Source organism: Rhipicephalus sanguineus, chromosome 9 (assembly GCF_013339695.2).
Source record: "Rhipicephalus sanguineus isolate Rsan-2018 chromosome 9, BIME_Rsan_1.4, whole genome shotgun sequence".
NCBI lineage: Eukaryota > Metazoa > Arthropoda > Arachnida > Ixodida > Ixodidae > Rhipicephalus > Rhipicephalus sanguineus.
The window spans coordinates 2,720,035-2,740,246 of record NC_051184.2 but is presented as its reverse complement, the minus strand read 5'-3'; the positions used below and the strand labels follow the sequence as shown (position 1 = coordinate 2,740,246).

The following is a 20,212-nucleotide window of genomic DNA, read 5'->3' as shown; positions in this document are numbered from 1 at the left end:
TGAATCACTTTTGCAATTCGTCGCCGCCATGTCTGAAGAGTACGACGGTTTTCACCGTCAATCTTTATTTTCTATTTTCTCCCAATCCAGACACTTAAATACATCCTCTAAGTATGCAGTGAATAACAATGGAGCGATTGTATCTGCATGTCCGACCCCTTTCTAGATCGGGATTTTCCTGCTTTTGTTGGGGAGGAGCAGGGTATCCGTAGAATCTACGTAATATTGTATTGGCTATGGTATTCACGTATGTTTCCAGCACTCCTTGTCGACGAAATGCCTCCAGAACCGGTGGTATATATACGCAGTTAAATGCGTTTTCGTAATCTATGAATGCGATACAAATGTTTTTTTTTTTTTTGTATTCGACAGTTTTTTTTTATTTGATCATCGCATGAACGTAATATTGGAATCGCACGAGGGTGAATTGTTAAGTGAGAGAATTCGACGTTTGCACATTGTACCGCTCCGATTTCGATGTCTATTTTCTTGTAGAAATCTTTTAGGAAGTACGCTCGATGTAAAATCAGTGACGAAGAAAGTTATTACTACGGTTTTAGTCTTAGATGAAACTGTTTTCTCCAAAAAAATCTTTATATAGTCTGGCTCTGAAGACATTCTCTTTTTAACTGCGGAGCAGTTTTAGAGACCGCCCTGTCGTCGCCTCGTGTCTCGCGATGGCGTCACGCATTTCCCACGCTTCATACGCATAAGTAAAACAGGCGGCACGTTGGGAACGCCAGCATGTGATGCCCGTGAACGCCAGCGTCGCCGAAGGGCTAATTCGTCTGTCCGAGCCAGCAAAGCAACAGACGCCACCGTCTGGAGTTGGACACAGATCCAGACAGCGCCGGGAGTTAGATGCGCCGCGCTCAGAGCAGGAAACAGCTGAAAAACGGTAGACCATAGACAAGAAAATAGGTAATCGCAAAACCAGTCCAATAATCGTAAGAAAGGAACAGAAAAGGATATAAAATATCACATAATCACACGAAAAGAGCAGAGAAGGGCAGACAAACACAAGAAAAAACACAAAAGAACAGAAAAGAGAAGATAAACAGGATACACACCAGGCAAACACAGGCGAATTAACGCACCGCAGTTCGTACAGCTTTCACTTGGGGTGGAACTGGCCTTGATTTTTTTTTCGCCAGATACTGCCTAATGAACTTCTGTGACATCGCATTGTCTGTGGTAGACAAGCCTCCACATCTGCTTCAGCGAGCGCGAGAGCATTGAGAAAGGTGATTAAGCACCACTTGATTGAGAAGGCAGTGATGATGTTCCTAAGCTTTCGCTATTGGCCTCGAGGGCCACCACAGGAGAGACCGGCGCTGCTATCGCTATGACGTGGTAAGCGCCATCACGTGACTCTCCTTTGCCGCCGAAAGCTTTGCCAACGCTGCTCGCTGCATCTCATGCCCGAGGTTGAAGCTTTGTTTTTTCTTCAGCATGGTCTATTGCTCTGTGTCGTAGTGCCGAACGTATTCGACCGAGCCCAGTGTGAGTTTCCACGCATATCCCAAAACCAAGAAGCAGCGAGATGCGTGGTTGATAAAGCTTAGAATAGGGAGGCAACCCAGCATCCATTATCGCGTGTGTAGCATGCACTTTCGCGAAGATTTTGTGTACTGCGTTCGAGCTATGTTCGGTAAGTACTACGTGAGACTTTCCGTGACTGTACACATAGGAATTTACGACGTTTATTCACGCCAGGCTGGAAAACACGGTGCCTGGTTCCCGAAGCAGTGCCGTCGCAAACCTTCCTGTCCGGCCCTTGGACCGTCCAAAACACACCGAGCGTCGCCGGAAGGCGCTCGGCACAAGGGCGGTGAGAGTGACTGTTTGATGTTGTTCTTTTACGCTGCATATTCGGACGTGGTCGGCTACATAGACTGCCTCTCCTTCCCTTAGCAGCCGCCATGTGCTGAACTGCTGGTCAACGAACTCGACAGAGTCACTGAAAACGAGATACGGTAATTGTAATTAGTAGTCGAACAAGCGATTCACACGTGCTGGCATGATATTACATCAGTCAATGTACCCCTCGAGACAAAAATATATGCCCTTGCCTACGTGCCTGGCGGTTGAACTTCCACTTATTAAAATATATCTGTTATAAATCATCGTCCGGCAACAGTTCTGGCTAAAGGGGTAAGCCGCACTCACCACGAGCGTTGTGGACATTACTGTTATTGCGGCAAAATAACTTATGGCTACCTTTACGAAAGATCTCGCGAGCGTAATAACCAATGTCGAAGCATCGTTTGCACTCGGTCATTTGATTACGCGCTGAAAACTAGGGCGTGGCGTTGCCGTGAATTCTGCGCGGCAGTCCGCGCTGATCGAAACGGTACCTCTCGGCCGCGCAACTTCCACGCAAAAGCACGAGGTAGGTGCGCGATGTCCCGCTTGCCTCAGTAAGCGTAAATGTACACGAGATGCGAGGATGCTTCGAGTTATAGACTATTAGGTAAATTACGTAACTCACCTTTTACAAGAGTGGCCTCTTCACGTTCGCTGTCCATGGCTCCGCGCGCACTCGCTCCGTCGAGAGTGCACGACGCGACGATGACAGCTCGTTGGCTCACGAAAAACCTTTGCTGGCAAACACACTGTTAGCTTCACAGCTAATACAAGTGCATTGAACGCTTGCGAAGCGAGAAAAACCGTGGCTGAACACTGGCGACTTCGAACACTCCGCGCACTCGGTACCACGTGATGCCGTTTTATACGTCACAGAGATTCCGGCAGACGGCGCCACGGTATGTCCTCGCCGCCAATACGGTGGTCATATTACAGATCGGGAAGCATATGACTAGGTACAAAGGATTGCGTAATAAATTATGGAGTTATCAAGAAGCGGTGATTCATCACGGAAGCAAGAAAAAAAAAAGATCTGGCAGATCCTACGCATTGTGCGGATCACTTTCATGCGAAGCATTCAACGACTAGCAGCCAATGCCTTATTTTTTCCTTTGGCCTAAGCGTTACGAGGTGGATCGACATATGTGTCTATGTCGAGTGGTTGTGCGCATATCGTGGACTTGTCAGGCACGACGACTATTAGCGTGTAAAGGGCAGCTCATGATCCGACGTAACGTCGGCACTCACATTAGAGCAGACACGTCAGCTTTATCGCAACAAATTGCGCGCTACGGAACGATGGTGTGCATATCATAAGCAGCGGTCGTCGGCGTATTCGAGCAAGGCTTGAGCATAGCTTGCCGAGTAGCCAATGCCGGGACGGCCCTGTCGTCGCCTCATGTCTCGCGATGACGTCACGCATTTCCCACGCTTGATACGCATGAGTAAGACAGGCTGCACGTTTGGAACGCCAGCGTGTGCCGTCCGTGGATGCCATCGTCTCCGAAGGGCTAATTCGTCTTGCCCGAGTCAGCAAAGCGACAGCGTTGTACCTACGTGATGTTTATAACATTCTTATAAAAAATTGGGGGACGCTTAAGCTTCGCCTTTAAGAGCTCAACGCGATGGCGATATCCGGCCCCATCCTTATCGTGCTCTGTTTCGCTTGTCAATATGTTCAGTCGACCAGTCTCTCTCTCTCTCTCACACACACACACACACACACACACACACACACACACACACACACACACACACACACACACACACACACACACACACACACACACACACACACACACACACACACACACACACACACACACACACACACACACACACACACACACACACACACACACACACACACACACACACCTATAGTAAAGGTAAACGTTTCCGCCCTCTTCAAAAGCACTTTTATGACAACAGTGTACCCACTACGTGTGTGTAAGAGAATGCGCGCACTAATGTACATAGCCTTTGTAATGGGTGGCATGCTTTAAACTAGCAGCAATTACGCGCGTGATACTTTTTTCGAAGTTGCGATGCCCCCACTGCGTGTTCGTAAGGGAATACGCGCACTAATGTTTGTGCCTTTTGCAATGGGTGGCCGGCTTTACACCACCAACTCGTTATGAAGTTCACATGGTGTGACGCTCGATGGCAATATACGCTTGTACATCATTTTACTGCGATATTAAATCTCGTACTGTGACATCTGTACACAGGACGCGTATGTTTGTGAATCATTAAAGCTAATTTCAGTCAGTTCCAAGCAACGGAGTGGTTCTATGGTAGAACACCTGCTTGCCACGCAGACGGCTTGGGTTCGATTCTCACTCTACAAGATGGTGATTTTTCGATCACAACCAACGACACCGACGCCGGCACCGGGATTTCTGCGGAACGAGCTCTCTAACGCTATCGCGTTAAAATCACTGCTGCCACAATTGCCATTGTTCCGACGCGACGCCTGCATAGGGTCTTTTTTTTTAGAAACAGTTTGAAGTGCTGTAGTGGCTCTTGGGTAGGACACCTGAATTCCCTGCAGAATGCCTGGGTTAGATTCCGGCTCGAGCCGTGATATTTATTTACGTGGCGTTTTCGCTCAGGTGACGTGGCCTTCCTGCATGTGGCGACGTCCGGAAGTTCAGCTGCTGCGTTCCTTAAGGTATTCGGAAGCGCGTGACGTTGTAGATCATGGTTGACAGTGCATGCGTCATGTTGAGTGAGGGTACCACTGCCACTCCGCATATATTGTTTCTGTTTTTGATTGCATGCTATTATTGGAATGTGCGAAGGCTTAACAAGTGCACCACTGGCAGGGCAAACTTTCTCAATTTCTGTGCAAAAAATTGTGCTCCTACCTGGCGCCTTAAATTGGCGTATACTGGCGAGAGGGGGGCCATCCCATCCCCTCTATATTTTTACATTTTACATGTGTATATGTACACATACAAACATACGCATGAACGTATACATGAAAGGTAGTTGAACTCCCCCCTGAAAAAAAGTTTCTGGCCACGACCCTGGCACCTGCCTAATACCACTGCCGCACCATCCTGGTCTGACAGTGACTCGTGCTACCTCGTTGCCTAGGCAACTCTCGCCGTGAAGGCAACTTTCTAAGGTGTGCGCTCATGGTCTAGTACGATACGTTATCGCGTAGAGGCAGGACAAACAAAATACCATCACGCCGGGGCTTAGTAAAGCGCGTTTTGTTTCTTCCTTGTCACACACAGTACGCGTAATATCAACGTGATTTGGACCAGCACGCTTAACTTGACGCTAACCACCTTTCACGACCACCGAAGTGGTGGTCCGAGATGGTTCTACCGAGTTAGCGCTCGCGAAACCTATATTAAGATTTGTGATGTCTTTGTTCGCCTTTATTTGTCCATTACTGTACATGAAATGGGCAGAATTAACAGCTCAGATTTGCTCCAGATACGACGCAAAATTCCGGCACCTGCAGTGATGGGACAGGCAACGCCTTGCCGCCTGTGCTTTTTTCACGTTGCGTCTATAGGTTAATCTTGTAGCGCTGCATATTACACGTATGTAGTTCCATCTCAGTCCCCAGCGTGAGCCTTAATTAGTGAAATATATGTACGTTCTGAAAGTTAATAATAGATTCTATCACCTTCTCAGCCTTGTACGCTGATGTTTTTTAAGCATTGCTGTTAATAACTTCGTCGTTTCTTTCGCTTTTAATTTGTTTTTGTTTTATATTCTGTTCGCGCGAGCAATTGTGACATGTACTTAATTAGCCTGCCCTTATGTAGTGCTTTCGTGTCTTGAAGGAGAAATAAATTAAGTATAAAATGAAACGCGTGCTTCGAGCAGAGGCATTAGCAACCAGAAGACACGCAGCAGCTGCTCTTGACAGGGCAGTGCATCTGAACATGTAGATGAATTTCCTTAATACCGACGCTGTTGTCTAATTGGGGTACTTAGACGCCATTTTAATTACAATGCTGCGTCAATGAAATAATAGCGTCACAGCAGTCGAGAATCACTTGGAGGACAGTGGGAAGGCTCAGCACGTGTACTTTTGGCACGAACAAGTCTGTGTGTGTGACATTAAAAAGCTCTGATCCAATACGTAAAATGTCACATCTCGCAAGACAATGCAATCGAATGAAGAAGGAACAGATTGAGCGCCGATGTTCGCACCAAAAAAAATGTCTGGATTGAGTCACAGCTTCAGCGTTTCACAGACAAAGATATCGATGGTCAGGTTGACTGATGCACTTATTGGAACACCAATTTCTATGATCATTATGTATATAAGGAGACGTAGCATTGCTGTTCCGGAAAGAAAGCGGAGGAGTCAAGTTGTACAGGAAACATGCATTGGGCCGCCGCTTTAACCGTAATGGTGCTCTGCTTGATGTTTTGTACTACAGGCAAGTATAAATGCAGAAAATAATTGCGACTGAAATTGTGCATACCGTCTATCCACTTGCAGCATCGTTTCCGAAACATCTTACAGTGTTAGGCTTTGAAAAATTCCTGAAAAATTGCGTTTAGCGTACTGCAGAGTATGTGACTAGAAGTTTTATTCGACATGACGTTACTCATTTGATTATTAACGCGATAGCGTTAAAGAGCTCGTATCGCAGAAATTGCGCTGTCGGCGTCGGGGCCGTTGGTTGTGAGCGAAAAATCATCATCATGTCCGTCACCGAAAAATCGAAAAAGCTGCAAATAAAATAAATAATAAAAATGTTGGGTCCGAATGAGAATCGAACCCAGGCCGTCTGCATGGCAAGCAGGTGTTCTACCACACAACCACGCCTCTGCTTGGAGCTGCACTGAAAGTAACTTTCATGCTTCCCAAAAATACGCGTCCTGTATACAGGTGTCACAGTACGAGATGTAATATCGCAGTAACATTGCGTGGTACAAGTGTACATTGCCATAGGGCGTCACACCATGCCAATATCATAACGACTTCGTGGTTTAAAGACAGCCACCCATTACAAAAGGCGCACACATTAGTGCGCGTGTTCCCTTAAGACCACGTAGTGGGTGCATCGCAACTTCGAAGAAGTTTCTCGCGCATAATTGCTCCTGGTTTAAAGCATGCTACCCATTACATAAGGCACACGCCTTAGTAGGCGCATTCTGTTAAACCCTCGTAGTGTTCGAACTGCGCAGTAGGAACAGAATATCGCTATCGCGTTCAGCTCTTAAAGGCGAAGCTTAAGCGTCCCCCAATTTTTTTATTCGTACCTAAAGGGTACCAGAGGGATTAGATGAGCAAAATATATGTCAGAATCAATGTTAAGGGGCGGGTCGATATTTATAAATAGAAAAGAGGGGGCCTATTTTAGAGTACACTTAGCCACTTTGTTAAGCGGCTGTGAGCCCTTGAGCCTTGGCGGCCTCATCTGCTTGTGCACGGCTCTGACTTGAACTGCAGTGTCTGAGCTAAGCAGCACGGCCTCCCATTGCTTAGGAGTAATTTCTCCTCGCACCTCCTAGGAACGTGCCCGTTTGTATATAGAATTGCTATAGTGTATAAATCTGGATACATGTGTAATAGTGGTGATTAGAAAAAAAATGATTGGAAAAAAAAAAGGTTTTTATCCCGAAAGTGTTTTACTCCGGGGTCCACCACGGCTCCACTGACGTATTTCCGTCACGGATATGACGTCGTAAAATATAAAGACTAGCAGATGGCAAAGAAAAAAAATTAGAAAAAGTTCCGTCACTGGGAGTTGAACTTACGACCCCTCGCTCCGCAGCGCGTGGCGCGAAATGATTAGGCCACAGACGGCACGTCCTTCGCCATGCTAACGGCGAGCTTTTTTATATACACCATTTGCTGGTGGCGGTACTCAGAGATCGGTGGTACATCAGCGTGTTTTCGTTATCACTAGCGAGATGGCGCGAAGGGCTCGAAGAGCGCGCTTTAAAGATCGACGCCCCACGCGTCGCGATGAGTGCGCGCCTCTACAGGGCGTGGTCGCTCGTGCGCGCGCTTACCTCTTGATGGCGATGGTTTGTACGTGTTGTGCTCACACCGCAAGTTTGCGTTGAGAGCACGAAGGTCACTTCGCTCACTGCAGCGGCCGCTTTTGCGGAAGGAGCGCGCTGCTCACAAAAAAATAAGTTACAACTGTGACAGTTCGCGCTCATCCTGTGTATGCTCGTTCCGCGCGTCCTTTCTCCTAGAGCAGCGCGTTGCAAGTTTCGAACTGTTAGCCGTTCTTCGCGTGACATTACAATTTGTTGCTATGGCATTCATTCCTTCGCTGTTGGGGCGAAAGAATGCCAAACAAACGCTCAACTACGTCTGTGAAGATACTGTATCGCTTTCGTGTTATACCGATTCCTATGACAGAGGGATCAGCCATGTTTTTTTTTTCTTGCCCTTTTCTCTTGGATTCATGCGCTACCGTTTATACGGTCCTCGATAGTCTGCAAAATGAGGAGCTTTTTCTGAAAGAGTCAGATGCACTCTAAACGAAATATAGTTTGCTACTGAGAACATAATCGAGCCTGCTCCAACAATGTTTTGTAAGTGCGCCAGTGTTATCAAACGACATACAGCCTGCATTGCAGTTAAAATGTCGGTAACCTCCCAAAGCCGGTATTCAGTAAATGTTGGATTTGACACTTATATGGACATGTGGTATTACTACTTCACTCATTCTAACAAGAACATTTTATTTCGGGCCTGCCTTGGCTACGCAAACGAAAAAAGAAATGTCTAGAAGCAGCGCAGAAATGTTTTTTCAACGTTGTGCAATGATATTAGTCACGTAAATGTTCCTCTCTCGGTGACATACTTTGTAGGAAGATAAGAGCCGTCGATGTTCTGCAGACCTTACTCGCTTGACAGAGCCCCGCGAACGAAACACCAAAATGAAGACGCCACGCTGCACTTTCGAACGCGCTCCTTTTTTTTCGCTGTGTCAATCTTTGATTTTACGTGTGACATTACACACATTAAGGATATTTTTTTTTCGTACGCGCACTTAGGAGGTCGTACATTCTGTGTAGGGTTTATGTGGTGCGGATTAGTACAACTTCTTGCTCAAACAGCCCTAAACTTGAAAGAACGTGAGCTTGGGAATGTTGGTATTCCATATTAACACATATAGCGCACAGAAAGGACAGGAACACAGAGCTGCTGACTTCACACAGTAGCGCTGTGTCCACGTCGCACCTCTGTGTTCCCGTCCTTTCTGTGTGCTGTAGGTGTTAAGAGCCCTAAACCGCTTCATACTCACCGTCGTTCATTTTAAATGCATCGCCTTTTAAGAAAAACACGATAACAAGGTAAACTGGTCGAGCGAGAACTGCGCTGGAGGCGGATATGTTTGTTTTTAGTACTGTTATTATGTTAACAGCGTCAGCGACATCAAAAGGTAGTCAATATTTTTCACTAGCTACCAACACAGTATAGAATGTATTGTGAAAATGATATCGAGCTATTCACCCGCACAGGAACAATCACTGTATGCGCTTGATGTTGATAAAAAAAAAATATATTAGTTCGAAAAAGAGTACGCATTACATGAAGGCTAAAAGTTGACCGCATGTTACACTATCCGTAACACTTGAATGCGGCGAGGGCCTGCCGCGCACTTCGTAATGCATTAAGTTATACCATCGGCAGCGAGTCTTTGTGCAAGGCATAACGAACAGCAGTATGAGAGACACCCATTCAATTACCTTGACGGTTCGAGTCGACTGTATCGTTCCTTCTCCATCCCCCCCCCTCCCCCCCCCCCGCCCCACGAAGTTTTCTGCACTTCACGCGGTGCAGCACTTCATCCGGGAATATACATTTATGCTAACGAACATGCTGGAAACAAGAAGTCGGCACGAAGAGAGAAAACAAACCACGAGGTTAATGAGGCTGGTTTCTTGTGCAGATTCCATCGCGAAAGGAGAGTGCACACCACCGGACTGCAAAAGCATTCTACAAAGTAACTGTAGCGATCCGTGTATCGGATACTCTTGCCAAGATGGACAGCCTAAGAAAGAAGAGTAAGTCGTGCAGACGTTTCTAGCACCGTTTTACATGGGACCACCGCCTTTTAACATTTTATCAAGTCTACCAGTTTTTCCATTTCAAGTCTCTCCAGGTGTCGAGGCGCGGGCGATCCAAGTTGCTGGCCGATTTTTGCTGATAAGAGGGCCGCTTTCCCCGATTGTTGCGGCGTGGTTTTCTGCTGTTAGGCCGGCTAACTGTAATCAAAGCACGTTGAAGAAAATAAGATTATGACTAATGACTAATTCATGATTGCTGTTATTGCATAAGCAAAGTTATATCAGCCCACTGAGTTGGAAAATTTTCAGCATAAAGCTTTTCGCACTTGATGCGGAACAAACGAGCTCTATGGAACGGGGACATAGACAAAAGGCACACAGGACAGGCGCACACAGGACAGCGCCTGTCCTGTGTGCCTCTTGTCTATGTCCCCGTTCCATAGCGCTCGTTTGTTCCGCATCAAGTATGAACCAACTTGCCCAAACGCAAGTCTTGCTAAGCTTTTCGCACGAACGCGTATATTAAGGAGGCACTAACACAAGATTTCGCTGATAAGATAAGATGCGCCATCGATTTCCGTGAATACGCATATATCATATTCGAAATCTCAACCGCTAATACAGCTGGCAAGGTAAATCGTATGAATATTGAAGTTCCCGTGCGTGTTCGAGCGCTATATGCCACCTGAAGGGGACCCAGAACTTCTGCGACGTCACCATGCAGCCGAGCTCAGACCTTGCGCAACAAATAATGATGATGTCATAGGTTTTTTTTTCCTTTTGCGAGACCGCGCTCGCGGCGAACTTGTCGAACGCTTCCAGAAAATGGTCGCCAAAGGACGTGCGAGCAGGCGATGCAGACCACGCGGAAGTGCGTCACAGTTCTATGTGCCCATTAGCTTGATACATTAGTTTTTAGACGACGCATTAGATGCACAGACAGTCCATGAAAGGCTGAGGAGTCTTCCCTTACGACAATGCCATATATGGGCTGATGTACAGTGGCGTTCACTCTTAGGGTGAACACGGCTCAGCGCGGCTGCGCTCCGCGGAGTGCCATTGCTCCCGGCGCGACCGTGCTTCAAATCAACGCGACGGAGGCGCACATTGGCGTGACGCTCTTTCTGTACTGCTGCGAAGTTAGAGCGGCGTCAAGGCCGTGGCGGCTAATAAAGAGCGGCGTGCTCCAGCGCTGCAGCAGACGAGGCGAAGTATCAGCGTTGGGTCTTTGTGCGCATGCGCCCCTCAGCTTCGTTGCGCGGCCGCGCCGGGTGCACTGGCCCTCCGCGCAGCGCAGCCACGCTGAGACGTGTTCACCCTAAGAGCGGACGGGTCTGTACAAAAGTTTATATAGACGCATTAGAAATTGGGCATATTATAACTAGAGACCGGATTTTAGGCAAATGCCTATTTTGTTAGAGGGTAAGAAGGGCTTCTATAGTGTTTTTATAGTGCCTATAAATGCCTATTTTTGGCGTTTGTGCCTAAATGCTCACAAATGCCTATAAATGCCTATTTTCAAAATTGGCGCTTACAGGATCAGTGTCTAGCCTCAAGTTTCGCTTTCATGTTCAGTTTGAGACTGTTATTCATGTTACCGGGCAACATTGACTGTTTTGAACTGTTTGGGGTTAAACCTAGTCCTCTAGTTTCGCCAACTTCCGGAAAACAACCGCTAGCAGCACTGAAGCGAGAACGCCGGCGAGCATTCGCCGCCACACTGACATGGCTTGGGCGGTTGGCCAATGCGAGACCGCGGAGAGTCGTCAGCGGAAAGGAGAGCGAAGAGTAAAAAAAAAAGAAAGAACAATGTGATGTACATGGGCTTTTGCTTTGTAATTTACTTTGTAACGTGTTCACTGCAGAAGCGCAGCCAGAACATTTTTTCGGAAAGGGGGGGGGGGGGGGGGGTGAACCATACTTTGTATGTTCGTGCGTGCGTTTGTATGTGTGTGTGTATATACACATGCAAAACTGAAAGATTTCGGGGGGGGAGGGCGGGGTTGAATCCCCCTGAAGCCCCTATTCCCTCCCTGGCTACGCCAATGGTTCACTGCGAGGGGAGAAATTGGCTCCGCGCGATTCGACCCGGCCAATAGGAGGAATCTTTCCCTTCCTGTCTTTTAGCGATCTGGCTATCTACTCCTGTTCTGCCCTTCTCTGTCATGCCGAAAAGACACCCAGGAGTGTGTTGATTCGACAATGGACACTTGACTCACCGGGCAGAAAACGGGAGAGACCATGATCTGCGAACCGTGCGGGACAAAGCACAATTGTACGGCTGTGTTCAACCGTTGGCGCCTTTATGCCATTTTAAGCAATAACATTTTTCTTTTTCTGTCTTACATATAAGTCACGCACGTCTTCGTTTGAAATTATTTGCCTTTATGTGAAAACAAATTGTGCCTATATTTACTGTTTTGGAAGCTTAAAACGTTTTTTTGCCTGCCTATTTATGGCGCCTAAAAGGAGCTTTTTTATAGCCTAAAAATCCGGCCTCTAATTATAACCATATACATCGTCATATAGGGTCATATCTCTCCAATATTTTTGCCCATACAGGGATTCCTAATAAGGTGTCATGTCAGGTCTTATCTGGCCAGATTTTATGGATATATATATATATATATATATATATATATATATAGTGTGATGACAAAGCCACCGATGTTTGGGCGCGGGCAGCTAGAAGGATAGAAAGACGAAGGGCAGAATACAGAACAGCTGGCCCAAGAACGGGTGTTGTCTCTCTGTCTCGTTCGTGACAATGGCGCAGTCTACGAAACCTGAACCGTCCGGCCGAAGCCACCTGTCTTCGTGGGTCATTGGCGGTGTGGGTCTTTCCATCCAAGGAACAATATATATATAGGGCGTCCCAAATATCACGGAGCACCATTTAAAAAAAAGAAGACCGTCGTTACGCGAAGCACACCGAGTGCGTTCTATTCTATAGTAGCCACCATTAAGTCTTTCGTTAACGAGGTTTAGTTAATTAGTCCTAATTATGTTTCTAACTAGACAAGTACTCATCTAGTCATTAAAATGTCCATGAGGCATGCTCAAACGACATCCAACTGTGCTATTTTCAGCAATGTACTAATTACGTGGTCGTTTTTTCCGGCTAATAAAGAAAGCACCTGAAATATGAAAAATAACATGTGACTACGCTCCCACCCGAAAAAGGTGGGAGCGTAGTCTAGACTTGCTATCTCACAGTAAGCCTGTTTGAGGGCGCTGCTTTCTGACGCGTGCTTCCGTCTAGTCACGTGTCAGTTTTCAGATTTCGCGGGCGCTCTTTATTAGCAAAAAAAAAAAAAAGCGAGCGCGCAATTAGTACGTAGTTTAAAATAGCGCAGTTAGATGTTATTTGAGCATGCCTACATATGCCTCACTGACATGTTAATGATTAAGTGAGTATTTGTCGAGTTCGAAACATAATTAGGAACTAATTAACTAAAGCTCATTAACGAAAAAATCAGTAGGGGATACTGCAGTATACTGGAAAAAATATGCACTAGGTGCGCTTCGCGTAACGACGTTACTCTTTCTTGAAATCGTGCTACGTGGTAGCTAGGACGCCATGTCTCTCTCTCTCTCTCTCTCTCTATATATATATATATATATATATATATATATATATATATCAGTGGCGTAGCCAGGAATTTTGTTCGGGGGGGGGCTCACGTTGCAGCGCGACGTCCTCATAGAATTTTTAGAACGACTAAGCATATGAATAACATTTATTTATTTATTTATTTATTTATTTATTTATTTATTTATTTATTTATTTATTTATTTATTTATTTATTTATTTATTTATTATATTCTCAAAGGTCCCGTATGGGACTTTACATGAGGGGTGGGTGACATGAAAATTGCGGTATCGATGAAGGTGGATGTGCCTGAGTCTACTTCCTGGGTGGCATTTTTGAAGCGCGCAAAATCGCGGATGACTGCTGCTTCGTTAGGAAGGTCATTCCAGTCTCAGGCGGCGCGCAAAAAGAAGGACTGCTGAAATGAGGTGGTGTGGGCACGTGGCGGAATCAAAGCGTTTGGATGACTTGTGCGATGACCTCGATGGACCGGCTGGATGAAGTGGTTTTTCCCCGGGGTTGAATAAAAGAATCTGTGAAAAAGGCAGAGACGTGCAATACGACGACGAAGAGTGAGGGTAGAAAGTTTTAGCTGGGATTTGAGGGCGGAGATGCTCGAGTCGCGGGAATAATCTGAAACAATGAATCTGGTTGCTCGGTTCTCTACTGACTCAAGAATTTTGATATGATTAGTTTGGTGGGGGTCAAAGACAGCAGATGCATACTCAAGTTTTGATCTGACAATGGTTTTATAAGCGAGTAGTTTAACGGAAGGTGGTGCCATGGAAATGTTACGGCGTGTGTACCCGAGAGCGCGGTTAGCGGAGTGAATTATGTGATTTATATGGTCGCCCCAAGATAGGTCACTCGAAAGATGGACACCCAGGTATTTAATCGAGTCAGTAGCAGCTATATGACAGTTGTTGATTGTGTAAGTAGCCGGCGTGTGGTTTCGGCGACGATGGAAAGAAATTAGTAATGTTTTTTTTTCGCATTAAGGGGCATCAACCAGGTGGTACACCACTGCTGAATACGTGAGAGGTCATGCTCTAGAGGGGAGACATCGGTGGGGTTATTTATAGGGCGGTAGAGGACACAATCATCAGCAAAAAGACGGATGTTAGATTCAACGGAAAGCGGAATATCGTTAATGTATATTAGGAATAAAAGAGGCCCTAGGACGGTACCCTGGGGCACGCCGTACAAGACATGGGAGAGGTCGGAGGAGTAATCATTAACATGCACGAATTGTTTACGGTTTGTTTGGAATGCTTTAATCCAGTTAAAAACATGCCGATGAAGGTTTAGACGCGAGGTTTTTAGAAGGAGACGGGAGTGGGGTACCTTATCGAAGGCTTTTTCAAAATCTAAGAACAGTGTGTCAATTGGGATGTTACGGTCCATATGAAGGTGAATGTCGTGCAGGAATAATGTTAGTTGGGTCTCGCATGACTGATCTTTACGAAAGCCATGTTGGTTTTGGTGAAAGAAGTTTACGGATGATAAAAATATAGCAGCATGAGAAAAGATGACGTGTTCCATGATCTTTGAACAAACACTAGTGAGCGAGATTGGTCGGTAATTACCTGCAAATGAGCGGTCACCTTTCTTGAAGACCAGAATGACCTTCCCAACTCTCCAGTCTAATGGGACTTCACCTGTGTCGAGTGACTGCTGAAAAATGATTGACAGTATGGAACTGCATACATGTTTTGTATTTTTCAGAATATTGGCGTTTATGCCATCTATACCGCATGACGAAGAGTTCTTTAATTGGTTAATAACTTTTACAATTCCCTCTGAATTGAATTCAATCTTTGGCATTGGCGGAAAAGCAAAATGCGGAAAATCAGGAAGTTCGTTGTTAGGTTCGTTAGTAAAGACGGGACAAAATGCAGAGTTGACGGATGGAACGTCGCAATCGGCAACGGGGGATCCAGAAGTGTCACAAAGAGAGACTGTGGTTTTGTCGTCCGGTTTCATAATTTTCCAAAAAAGGCGTGGGTATGTACATGTATTACCATGTACATACATTGTCACTGGAATTACCATTAACATGTATTACCAGTGACAATTTGTATTAGATGTTGCAAATCACTTCTTGAATGCTGCCCTCTGTTAAGAACGAGTAAGAAATGTGTTTCTTTCGTAAAAAGATTATGTTGGCATGCCCGCAAAATCTTTCCAGGAATAGCTGTCTTCAACCGTTTCAATATTTTTTTTTTTGTGTGTGTAACAGGTACGGCAAATATCACGTAAACTTCGGAACTGCATCAGTTTTGAACTGAAGAAGCGCCTTATAACAAAAAAAATGAAGTCCACAAAGTAACCAGGACGAGATCAAATATTTTAATGTAGATTGTTTACGCAAAATGTTCATCTTTTTGCACAAATGATGCGGCCAGGGAAAAGCAAGAATGGGAAAGTACACCTCGAATACGGGCAAAACATAAGTCACCGGAAACAGTGCGCAGTATGCTTACGCAAAACTACACAAATGTACATTTAAATATGCAATCAATAAACGGAACTAAGCAATGATCACTATACATAATGCCCAACTGATATGTCCTTGGGCCAAGCTGCTGTCTCGGACGCACCATGTGGACAGAACTATAAAGGAAGAGTGCAGAAATAACGAAAGAAACTATTTCAAAACTGTTTTAAAAGTGCGAACCACTATTGTGCACTCAATATAAAAGGAGGGTTGCCGCTTCTAGTTCAAAAAGCAATGAAGAACAAAAACGACAAATGAAAGTAACAAACAATGCTGCTAGTACGGCTTCCCAATAGTTGAATTTGTTTGGTAACGCCGCGTATGCCGACCTCTCAGTGAACAAGGTGAAGCTGTCGATTGGCTGGTAATGTCCACCTGATGCCCGTATTCTTATGTTTATATTAGGTCACAGTGTTAACTGCTAAAAGGTACAAAATCCTCACGGCTTTAAAAGGTGGTGAACAATAATATTGCGTCAAATTACGGGCTCATTGACCTGAACTATGAAACAGCAGTGTCTTTTCCTTTCGTTTGCGCTGATTTTTGTCCTGCTCGGTATCAAAAGACAAAGTTGACACGGCGAGGAAGCTTAGCGAAACGGTCAGTGACTTCCGACACGCTGATGTCGACATTTCTGTGGGCTTACAGAAGTGCCTGGCCAACCATGCGTTCCTCAGACATCGTGGAGCGTAAGTAGTTCTTAAGTAACCTCATGCTTGAAAACGTTCTCTCTGAGCTGGCAGTGGTCACTGGAAGGGTGACTAGAATCTGGAGTAGCTTGTACACAGTCGGATAGAACCTGCTGTCGCAATGAGAGAGGGCATCGGTTCCAGTACGGGGGCGCTGGTTTGCTGTTTGTTCGCCCACTTTGTCCACCATAGTCGCAGTTCTCCAAAACCAGCCCTCGTTTCGACGTCATGCGCAAAAACGGTCAGGAGATTTTCTGCTCCTTTCTCCCGATCATCTTGCATTGGTGGTATTGCGGATGGTACAATTATTGAAAAGTCCTTTAGAAGTGCCCTGTGTTTTTCGAACCGTTGGTTTAACTGGGCTAGTACGTGGTCCATGAACGGAATGAACAGGGTTCTGCGAAAATATTCTTCCACGCTTTCCAATGCATTGCACACAAGGTTTTGCTTCCGGACACCGGCTCGACGGCTGGTGATCTCCACATTCAGTTTTTCTGATAATGCCTGCACTTGTGCAAATATTTTTGAGAAAGAAGCATTCGCGTTCTTGCGGTCATTTTCATTTGTCTGCTGTACCGCTTCTATGTCGTCAATGGCAGCGCTCATGTCGATACTCCTAGTCTGCAGCTTCTTTGACAGTGGCAAAGTCAGTGCCAACACGTGCTCCGTCACATGCAGGCTTACAAGGAATGCTGGTGACAAGAGTGCCAACATTAGACTCTTTGCCTGCACTGGACTTTCGCCATTTCCGTTAAACATAATCTCCTCTAGTGTTGCAATCAACGGCTCAAAGAGGCTCACAAATGAAAGCACAACATCGTGCTTCTCGGCCCAGCGCGTTTCGCATAGTCCCAAAAGGCGCTGCCTTGCAGACTCCAGGACAGCTCAAACTTATCATTTTACGCAAAACGTGTGAGCGGCTAGAAGATTTACGGGAAAAGACTGACGTCGCCTTCAGAGTCCCAAAACAGTTTCGGATGTCTGTGATGGAGCATGCCACACACACAACTAGATGTGTGTGCCGCACACACAATGCCGCACACACAACGCATGCCGCATGCCGCACACACAATGCGCAGTGAGTACATAGAGTGCGGCTGGATATTTCTCACGAACAGCATGAACACCATTCGTTTTGCCGGCCATCGAACTTGCATCATCGTAGCCTTGACCACAGAGATGCTGCATGTTAATTCCCATTTCTTTAAGGAGCCTTATGATGGTGTCGGCGAGGATCCGGCCATTTGGTCGTGAATTGGCACAAAGCCTATAAGAACACCTCTTCGATTCCGTTCGCATCCTTATTAAGGTACCTTGCACAAACAGTAAGCTGCTCGATACCAGCAACATCCGTCGTTTCATCAGCAAGTACGGAGAAGCAGCCTGCAGCGTTTACTTTTGCGACTAGGCCCTTGATGATTGCAGCAGAGATTTCTATAATGTGGTTTTGTACATCTGGACTAAAATATGAGGCCTTATTTGGGCAACTTTCCAAATGCTTTTTTAGATCTGTGTCGCCACAATCCGCGCGCATGCGAAGCAGCGCTCTGAAGTTGCCTGTATCTGTAGAGGAGGCTGTGCTTGAATCCATGGGACCACTGTCACTATGTCCACGGAGAGCCACACCTTGCCGCCCGCAAAAGAGAACTGTCTTAACAATAGGCTGTAACTTCCTTCGGGTCTCTCTTATTTGAATTTGCCTGCCATGGTCCAGTTGATCAACAACACTGGGCACACATCCTGAGAAGTTTGAAGAAAACTAGCGTCAGTGTGATATTTAGTGACTTCGTGTGCACCGAAGACTTCGAGCGCGTGCTTCCACTTTTGAAATGGCTTGGATACGAGGGCCTTAGTGCGCGCATGTTGGCCCTTGCCAATCTCACTTCTGCTAAAAAGGACACACACTCGGCAAAACGCACCCTCTTGAAGCGCTGAGTAGCTAAGCCATCGGTACCTGTCCAGGCAAGCCACGTAAACCTTCGTTTCTGCTTAAAATCGTTCATAGACTTCAACATATAGCATGGCGGAGGAATGCAAGGAGAAGCTAGCAGTTGATGTTTTGTGTCATCATCCACTTTTGAGCCATCTGTCTAGAGCCCGATATCAAACTTGCTTCTGCTAACATTTTGAGGGTCAGAAAAAGATAAATAATTAAATAAATGATAATCAGGCTGAAGCCCAATAAATCCCACCAGCCGGGTGACGCCGCTGGTTGGTGGTGTATGAGAGCACGAAAAATTTCGGGGGTGGGGCTGAAGCCCATAAGCCCCCCCCCCCCCTGGCTACGCCCCTGATATATATATATATATATATATATATATATATATATATATATATATATATATATATATATATATATATATATATTATATATATATATATATATATATAATATGTGTGTGTGTGTGTGTGTGTAGTGCAACTTTAAATGCGTAAAAACAGGGACCTGTAGCTCCTATAAGGTACACACCTCAGGGATATGCAACATGGTCGCGCGGCATAAGAAAAAATTGACCAAATTTCGGGTATTACTCAACTTTGGATTCTCGTTCTCAAGCAAATAACGTTAGCCAATTGAAGTTACATATATGTCGAAGAATTGAAGCATGCTATAAAAGAATTCCTGTGTTTCTCTACTCTTTGCAGCAGTCATTGATGAATTTGCCTGGCTTATCTTTCACTGTATGCATCTTGTATATATATTTTAACAAGCATATGTAGCTTTTTTTCCTTACTGCATCTTTAATCTTGTCACTCGCCCTAGTTTCGCATGTCACTTGTCGTCCTCTTTGTCAGCTTTGACTACTAAACAAGTTCTATCTGGCATCGGACGTTGGACTAGGTCATGCTGTGAACGTTTCTTTATTATGTCCTTTGTTCCTTGTGCTAATTTGCCTGTAGGTTCGACTGTGTTCTGAGAAGGTATTTTGCTACGACGTAACTGCAAGCATAAAAATTTACTTACGCATACTTCAGCCAAATGATTTCATTAAAAACTGGGCTGCGGTTGGGCAATGTCACGTAAATGTGCATTTTTTGTTTTGTTTTACAGGTGTCCTAAAACAACCGATCCAAAGTGTAGTTATTCATTTGCAGGATATGGTGATTATCCTGATTGCTGTGGAGTATTGATGTGCATTTGAGGGCTACAAATGAAGTCGGCCCCCAGAAATGCAGCAATTTTTTCAAGGAACCTGCGCACATACAGCAGAACTTTTGACTGTCGCATCTGAGCGCGGCACGGGCGACTGTACTTACTGCATAAATTTGAGAAGTAATCGCTGTGTCGTTTGATTCTACTGCTTTTTCGAGGTAAATAATAACGGATGTCTGCATCGATGCGCACTCGCAGAATTATTTTGGAGCTGGAATCTAATAGTAATGATTTTAAGCAGTTACCGTGGCTCCGTGGTCCCGGTTTTCGGCTCGAACATTGACATTTGGACATCAGAGCCAGCAGAGGAGTACCTTAACCACTGCGCCACCGCGTGGACAATGAAGGGAGGGAGAGGCATATTTGTGCATCACTTGGAAAAACTACGCAGGACAACAGA

At 45.6% G+C, this 20,212-nt stretch overlaps 1 long non-coding RNA gene across 1 annotated transcript; it reads left to right on the top strand.

The window, feature by feature from the left end:
• Window positions 1-9,763: 9,763 nt before the first annotated feature.
• On the top strand, window positions 9,764-19,938 carry LOC119404053 (uncharacterized). Its single transcript, XR_005186141.2, has 2 exons — window positions 9,764-9,876; window positions 19,711-19,938. It is a non-coding gene; the product is annotated as an uncharacterized LOC119404053 (long non-coding RNA).
• The last annotated feature ends 274 nt before the right edge of the window (window positions 19,939-20,212 follow it).